Source organism: Macaca nemestrina, chromosome 5 (assembly GCF_043159975.1).
Source record: "Macaca nemestrina isolate mMacNem1 chromosome 5, mMacNem.hap1, whole genome shotgun sequence".
NCBI lineage: Eukaryota > Metazoa > Chordata > Mammalia > Primates > Cercopithecidae > Macaca > Macaca nemestrina.
The window spans coordinates 27,687,656-27,696,681 of record NC_092129.1 but is presented as its reverse complement, the minus strand read 5'-3'; positions in this window follow the sequence as shown (position 1 = coordinate 27,696,681).

The following is a 9,026-nucleotide window of genomic DNA, read 5'->3' as shown; positions in this document are numbered from 1 at the left end:
TCGAGGACCTGGGAAAAACCTACTACAATTATAAATGTAACAGACTAATTTGGAGCAAAAGAGGTACTAGGTTTATGACCTCCAGTTTTAGATGCCCTCCTTTACATTAACACCACACTTCACACTATTATCTTATTTCTTTGTATTTTATAATTTTTCACCTCAATGTAAAAATGTAAAGTTTCTATTACATCATAATTAAAACCAATCACCAACATTTGCTTTTACCTGGCATTAACCTAAGTGCTCAGCATGTGCCTTTTCCTTTAATAGTCACAACAATCCTAAGACATACAAAAGAGGAAAAAAAAATAGCCTGATGTCTTCAGCTGCTAAATGACAAGTATGGATATTATGGTCTGAACTGTGTTTCGTTAAAATTCATGTGTTGAAGTCCTAACCCTCAGGACCTCAGACTGAATATATTTGGAGTGATATGGTCTGGTTCTGTCCCCGCCCAAATTTCAACTTCAATTGTATCTCCTAGAATTCCCACATGTTGTTGGAGGGACCCAGGGGAAGTAATTGAATAATGGGGACCAGTCTTTCCCAGGCTATTCTCATAATAGTGAATAAGTCTCACAAGATCTGATGGGTTTATCAGGGGTTTTTGCTTTTGCGTCTTCCTCATTTTTCTCTTGCTGCTGCCATGTAAGAAGTGCCTTTTGCCTACCGCCATGATTTTGAGGTCCCCCAGCCATGTGGAACATAAGTCCAATTAAACCTCTTTTTATTCCCAGTTTTGGGTATGTCTATATCAGCAGCATGAAAATGAAATAATACAGTAAATCCGTACCAGTAGAGTGGGGCGCTGCTGGAAAGATATCCGAAAATGTGGTAGCAACTTTGGAACTGGGTAACAGGCAGAGGTTGGAACAGTTTGGAGGGCTCATAAGAAGACAGGAAAATATGGGAAAGTTTGGAACCTCCTAGAGACTTGTTGAATGGCTTTGACAAAAATGCTGTTAGTGATACAAACAATAAGGTACAGACTGAGGTGATCCCAGACAGAGATGAGGAACTTGTTTGGAACTGGAGCAAAGGTGATTCTTGTTATGTTTTAGCAAAGAGACCGGCAGCATTTTGCCCCTGCCCTAGAGATTTGTGGAATTTTCAACTTGAGAGAGATGATTTAGGGGATCTGGAGGAAGAAATTTCTAAGCAGTGAGGCATTCAAAAGTTCACCTAGGTGCTGTTAAAAGCATTTGGTTTTAAAAGGGAAGCAGCATCAAAGTTCAGAAAATTCTGCCTTACGATGAAGTAGAAAAGAAAAACCTATTTTTTGAGGAGAAATTCAAGCTGGCTGCAGAAATTTGCATAAGTAGCAAGGAGACTAATGTTAATCTCCAGGACCATGGGAAAATGTCTCCAGACCATGTTAGAGACCTTCACGGCAGCCCCTCCCATCACAGGCCTAGAGGCCAGGAGAAAAACGTGGTTTCCTGGGATGAGCCTAGGGTCCCAGTGCTGTCTGCAACCTAGGGACTTGGTGCCCCATGTCCCAGATGCTCCAGTCATGGCTGAAAGGGGTCAAGGGGTATAGCTCGAACTGTAGCTTCAGATGGTGGAAACCCTAGGCTTTGGCAGTTTCCACGTGGTGTTGAACCTGTGGGTGCACAGAAGTCAGTAACTGAGATTTGGGAACCTCCATCTAGATTTCAGAAGATGCATGGAAATGTCTGGATGCCCAGGCAAAAGTTTGCTGCAGGGGTGGGGCCTTCATGGAGAACCTCTACTAGGCAGTGCAGAAGGGAAATATGAGGTCAGAGCCCCCATATTTCTCTGGGGGAATTCTCCCCCAGAGAATTCGTACTGGGGCACTGCCTACTGGAGCTGTGAGAAGAGGGCCATAGTCCTCCAGATTCCATAATGGTAGATCCACTGGCAGTTTGCACTGTGTGCCTGGAAAAGCCAGCCCATGAAAGCAGCCAGGATTGAGGCTGTACACTGCAAATCCACAGGGACAGAGCTTCCCAAAACCATGGGAACCCACCTTTTGCATCAGTGTGACCTGGAAGTGAGACCTGGAGTCAAAGGAGATCATTTTGGAGTTTTAAAATTTGACTTCCCTGCTGGATTTTGGACTTGCATGGGCCCTGTAAACCCTTTGCTTTGGCCATTTTCTCCCATTTGGAACTTCCTTATTTACCCAATACCTGTACCCCATTGTATCTAGGAAGCAACTAGTTTTCTTTTGATTTTACAGGCTCATAGGCAGAAGGAACTTGCCTTGTCTCAAATGAGACTTTGGGTTGTGGACTTTTGGGTTAATGCTGAAATGAGTTCAGACTTTAGGGGACTGTTGTAAAGGCATGATTGGTTTTGAAATGTGAAGACATGAGATTTGGAGGAGCCAAGGGCAGAATAATATGGTTTGGCTGTGTCCCCATCCAAATCTTACCTTGAATTGTATCTCCCAGAAATCCCACATGTTGTGGGAGGGACCCGGGGGAGGTAATTGAATCATGGGGGCTGGCCTTTCCCATGCTATTCTCGTGATAGTGAATAAGTCTCATGAGACCTGATGTGTTTATCAGGAGTTTCCACTTTCACTTCTGCCTCGTTTTCCTCTTGCTGCCGCCATGTAGGAAGTGCCTTTCATTTCCCACCATGATTCTGAGGCCTTCCCAGCCATGTGGAACTGTAAGTCCAATTAAATATTTTTTTCTTTACAGTTTCGGGTATGTCTTCATCAGCAGCATGAAAATGAACTAAGACATGGAGATAGAGCCTTTAAGTGGTACTTAAGCTAAAATGAAGCAATTAGGATGGGCCCTAATCCAAACTGACCAGTATCCTCATAAGAGGAGATTTGAACATACAGAAAACACTCGGGAGAACCATGTGAAGGAATCGAGAAGGCGTCATCTGCAACCAAGGAGACAACCCTCAGAATAAACCACCTCGATCTTGGGCTCCAGACTCCAGAACTGCAAGGACATACATTTCTGTTGTCTAAGTCACCTGGTCCCTGGCATTTTGTTATGGCTGCCCTTGTAAGCTAACGCAAAGGACTTAAACTCAAGAGTCTGATCTGAGTGACCACCTAACCACTATTCTAGGGTATCAGGGCTTCCTCTCATGGTTATCTTAGTTTGTCCCTGATTTTTTCATAACTATCAGTTGTTCTAGTCTATTCATATTATTAATACCCACTGTGAACCTTTTTATCCAGACAATTGTAGAAAACTACTTAGGAATCTAAAAGTCACCCTAGGTTCTGAGCAATGTTTGACAGGTTTCATGTTGGTCCACAAATAACAAATCTTGTAAGAGACCATCATAAATCTTATAAGGAAAAAATTTTGTAAGAGAATTATATAATTCTGGACCACTCATTCCAGAAAGTATAAAATACTTTTGTAAATAAACTGCTTCAGAGACAACCTGAAGGTTCTGAAGAATTAGAAGTAGAAAGAAGCCTACCCGATTATTTTGGTTATCTTAACATTGCCTCCTATAATCCCAAAATGAATTCGTTTCTCATATGTGATTGTTTAAAAAGAAGAAATGACAGACTCTTTGTTGAATACTTTTTGTGTATCCATGCTCTCAGAAAGTGCTGCCTAATATTATGGAAGAGTACACAGGCACCAGGTGACAAAGCTTTTTGCCTATGCCAATACATAAATTGTCTCTAAGAGAAAAATAAATGATGAAGCAATTGTCACTCCAAGAAAACTTACTGTCAATTACAACCAATATGGAATACCTTACTTAATGTGCACCTACAATATCTAGAATATATATCTTTAAATCAGTGGCTATTTCGCATCCTACTCCCATAATTTTCTTTTCTTGAATGAACAATATTGGAACACATTGTATTGAGGCATATGTCAAAAGTGTTGATGATTAAAAAAACACATAAAGGGATTAGCAACATTAATGTAAATTTCTTTAAAACTAAGTTAGGTTCATCATCCCAAAGGCTTTATTCTGTGGGAGTTCCAAGTTCTTATAATGACAATAAATTTAATAGATTTCTTGTACCACTGATATGTAATACACCATCAACTTCTCCTTCAACAACACAGGTAGAAATGCTGTCATACAAACAACAATAACAAAAAACCCATACTATTTAAATAAATCTAAACTGGCAAGAAAATAAGGGAAATCTTCACTTTATAAATACAAGAGAGGTTTAAGAATCCATATCAGAGACTAATGACAGCCACAAGGCTGGATCTTCTGCTGACTTTGTTTCATCTAAAGTTTTGGTTTGAATAGTTACTGAAGGTACAGAACAAAGCAAGGGGATCATTTGAAACACAGAACAATAAATAATTACTTCAGGCTATGCTATCTCCTGGTCAATAGAGGGAAAAGCAGTATTTCATCTGTACCATTCACTACATACAAATCTCAATTCCACGTAGGTCTAGAATTAAACATGAGAGGCAAAAATGAAGATAGTTTGAAAAAAAAATAATTTCCCAAGGGAAAATTCATCGTTTTCAAAAAAATTTTATTAAAAAATAGGAAAGACTTAAATTTAATAGATTAGAACCAAATTAGGAAATTATTTAAAAAAACAAGATTCACAAAATTTTACACAAGAAAGAAGCAAACAGTAAAGATTATAGTGGAATTAGTGAATAGGAAGCAAAGGTACAAGAATTCCAGCTAAGTTATATAGAGAAGGCTTCAATTAAGTAAAACATTAATTAAAAAAAAATAATATGAAGAATAGAAAGGAGCAATAAAGACAAACGTAGTGTATGTATTTTCAAGGGTAGAAAATATTATAAAATGCAAGCAATAATATTTTAAAACTCATTGAATATAGTCAAATTCCTAGAAAATTAAATACAATAACAAAATGGACTCAACAAGAAACTTAAAATAATACTAGTCCTAAAATCATTGAGGGTATGAGATTAATAATTTAAATATTTCCATAGAGAAAATACCAATCCCAGCTAATTTAACTGAGTTCTGTCAAACATTCAAAGAAGGGATCATTCCAACCTTGCATGAACTCTTTTGGATAATCAAATTTACAAGAGTGAAAATGTATAATCTTCAGTGCAACATCATGAATGAAACTCAAAAACATACTATTGAGTGAATATAGGAAGTTGTGGAAAAATGCATATAGTAAGAAATTTATGTAAAGTTCAAGCATGCAAAGATATATTTTTAGAGATATATATGTAAGTGGTAAGCTATACAAAAAATAAAAATAATAATCAATGTAATTTGGGATAGTTAGCTTTACGCAGAAATCAGAAGGCCTCAAGGGGAAATCAGAGACATGCAAGAGGATTTAAAACTATGGATAGTGGTCTGTATCTTAGGCTGAGCAGTTTATATATATATGTAAACAGAATACTGTATATATATATATAACAGAATATATACATCTATATTACAATCATCTATAAAACACACATCTATATTACAATCTTTAACTATTTGCAATGTCAAAATAATGTAAGATAATAAAAGATTAAGTCATTTAAAAAAAGTCAATAGATAATACATTCACAAAGTTCAACAATGAAAACAAATTGTAGAAAAGTGAAAATCTTCTTCTCACCTTGTCCCTATCCACCCAGTGTCTAACTCTTCCTGACAAACAACCGATATCATTAGCTTGTTATAGCCTTCTACATTTCCTTAAGAATATACATGCAAATATGACCACTTATTTTTATCCTCATTGCCGCATATTTACATGAAACATCACACATACCATACCTAGTACAATAGCCGTACCTTACTTTTTTTCTGAGTAGTATATCTTAGGGATCTATATCAGTGCATAAAGTGTTTCCTCACTGTTTTTAGATTTGCATAGTATTCTTTTGATTGGCTATATCAATTTAAGTCGATTATGTTAGATTTGTATAGTATCCTCTCTTTGGCTACACTATATATTTTTTAACTTTTTTTAGGTTCCTCAACTTTTTTTTTGTTCTTGTAATTTACCTATGAGTATCCTTGTACATATATTTCTCAAATGTGCAAGTATGTTTGAAGGATACATTTCCGGAAGAGAAATGGCGGGTCAAAGGCTACTTCCATTTGTAGTTTTAATAGATATTGCCAAATTGTCATCCACAGAAATTGTATCAATGTAGTCTGCTGATAGTAAGGTAGGGGAAAGATATTTCCCACAGCCTCTTTGAGGGTATGTTTTGAAACTACTGCATAGTTTGTGTATGGCGTAGCATCTTTTCTTATTTTTAGAGCCACTATATTTTCTTTTTTCTGAACCATGTGTTCATATTTGCTATTTTTCTTTTCTTTCTTTCTTTCTTTTTTTTTTTTTTTTTTCTTCTTCTTCTTTTCAAGAGATGGAGTCTCGCTCTGTCGCCCAGGCTGGAGCGCAGTGGCGTGATCTCGGTGCACTGTAACCTCTGCCTCCCGGGTTCAAGCGATTCTCCTGCTTCAGTTTCTCAAGTAGTTGGGACTACAGTCTTGTGTCACCACACCCTGCTATTTTTGTACTTTTTAGTAAAGACAGGGTTTCACTATATATATTGGCCAGGCTGGTCTCAAACTTCTGACCTCAGGTGATCCACCTGCCTCCGTCTCCCAAAGTGGTGGGATTACAGGCATGATCCACGATGCCCAGCAGTTTTAGCTATTTTTCTATTAAGTTTTTTCTTTTCTTATTAATTTGTAGAAGCTTTTAAATTTAGAGATGTTAGCTCTATGTCAGTTATATGAGTTGAAAAATTTTCTCAGGCTGTCAGTTGTCTTGGTTTTGCTTATACTTTTTTTCACACAGAAATTTTAAATTTTCCTTGATGAAATTTATTCTTTTTTTAACTTTTGGAATTTGAATAATTGGCATAAAGGTCACTACCCCCAAGGTTATAAAGACATTCTTTCATGCTTTCTACTGATACTTTTATGGTTTTCTTTTTTAATATTTGAAATTTTTAATACATTTGGAGTTTATAATCTATGGTATAATGCATGGAGTTGTGCTGTTTTTAAACATAATTTCTTTTCTCAGAAAGAAATTCTATTTAAAATAGATTACTGTCAGCTTAGAAGAGAATAGTATGATAAATACTGTTTTTTAAAATGCATTATTTTAAGAGAGTATGACTCTGTAATGTTTATATCCTCAGTGTGAGTCTAATGCAATGTTTTCACACATTATTTTTAAAACCATATAAAAGCAGTTCAAAGTTAGATAAAATGAGAGACCAAGTAACTCCAAGGCTGCCTTTTTCCAAACTCAACAATAGCAATGCTAAAATAATCTCAAGCAATATCAGATGCAGAACCTTTTAGTTACCTTGTAATGAATCAAATTAAATATTTTTGCATGTTTAGATTAAACCAATCTATTAAGATCTACAACCTCTCTCCATTTTTTTAAGACTTAAGATAATCCAATGTATTAACATTCTAATCCATAAAATTACTATGGTAAGTCTTATTAGAAAAGCATTTCATAAATTAATCTAATAGGGGGAAATTCCTGAATCAACCTTTGGGAAGGACTCTCTCCCGTGCAGTATCAGAGCTTTCTGATACACCACATAGTTGCTTGGCAGCTGTAATGAAAGAAAAAGTCAACGTCCTGAGCTTCTACTTGCCCTAAATCATTGACAAATGTAGAGAAGAAAGTCAAGAGCAAAGTTGACTACCTGTGTTGAGCTGCTCCTCTTTTGGTCAGCCAGATGAAGGCTATTTGCAAGGGAAAGTGAAAAGGGCGCAGAGAACACAGTTTTCTTCTTGAAGTTAGGGAGCACATGCTTCTAAAATCAGGAAAGTTTGGCTTCCTTGAGTGACTATCATTTCATTTAGACATAGGCCTGTTGAAATCTCATCTTCCTACTGGACTGAGCTCATCCTAAATCCATTGATTGCTAAAATCTTGAAAGGTTGGAAATAGTGGATATGTACAATCTGTTTCCAATGTAAAGATTCCAGAGTGTTGTCCCCCTTTGCATTGGTAGATGTTTACCTAATATAATACCGATGAATAATTCTGAGCATAATTAATGATATAGGGAAAAGGAAATGAGGTCATGTCCAAGTAGAATACAATTTAATAGAAAAAGTTTTAGGAGAGCCACGGGAAACTTATTAAAAGGAACAGCAGCATGACCAGACCAGTTGAAATCTTGGTTTTAGTACTAGTATTTCTCTTAACTAGTGATACTACTTTTATCAAGACAGACCTTGTATGTCTCTATTTATATACTAATAAAATTAAAGATTTGATTTTGATTATTTTTTAGATATAGGGTCTTGCTCTGTCACCAAGGCTGGAGTGCAGTGGCATGATCATAGCTTATTGCAGTCTCAAACTCCTGGGCTCAAGTGATCCTCCAGCATCAGCCTCCCAAAGTGCTAGGATTATAGCTGTCAGTTACTGCACCCAGCCAGGTTTTCATTATCCCCAAAGCTCTAAAGGATCTTCTAGCAGTGGCATCTATTATTTGAAAGAAAAAGAAAAGAAAAGAAAAGAAAAGAAAAGAAAGAGAAAGAAAGAAAGAAAATAAATAAAGAAAGAAAGAAAGAGAAAGGAAGGAGGAAAAAGAAAGAGAGAGAGAAAGAAAGAGAGAGAGAAAGAAAGAAAGAAAGAGAGAGAGAGAAAGAGAGAGAGAAAGAGGGAAAGAGAGGGAGGGAGGGAGGCAGGGAAGAAAGAAGGAAGAAAGGAAGGAGAGAAGGAAGGAAGGAAGGAGAAAGAAAGAGAAAGAAAGAAAGAAAGAAAGAAAGAAAGAAAGAAAGAAAGAAAGAAAGAAAGAAAGAAAGAAGAAAGAAAGAAAGAAAGAAAAGAGGTAGCTTTTATTGGGATGAGAAGAAATAGGAAAGTTTATACTTCGTGTATTTTCTTAGATGTTGATAATTATCTACTTGGCAGTATCTGTTATTTGAATATTTTATATAATTTTTAAATATCCTCATCATTATTCTAAATTTAAAAATATTTTTGCTTAGATATTTCTAGTTATTTTTAAAGTATTTAATTGTTTCTACAGTTTATTTTACTTTTTTTTTTTTTTTGAGACAGAATCTTACTCTGTTGCTCAGGCTGGAGTGCAGTGGTG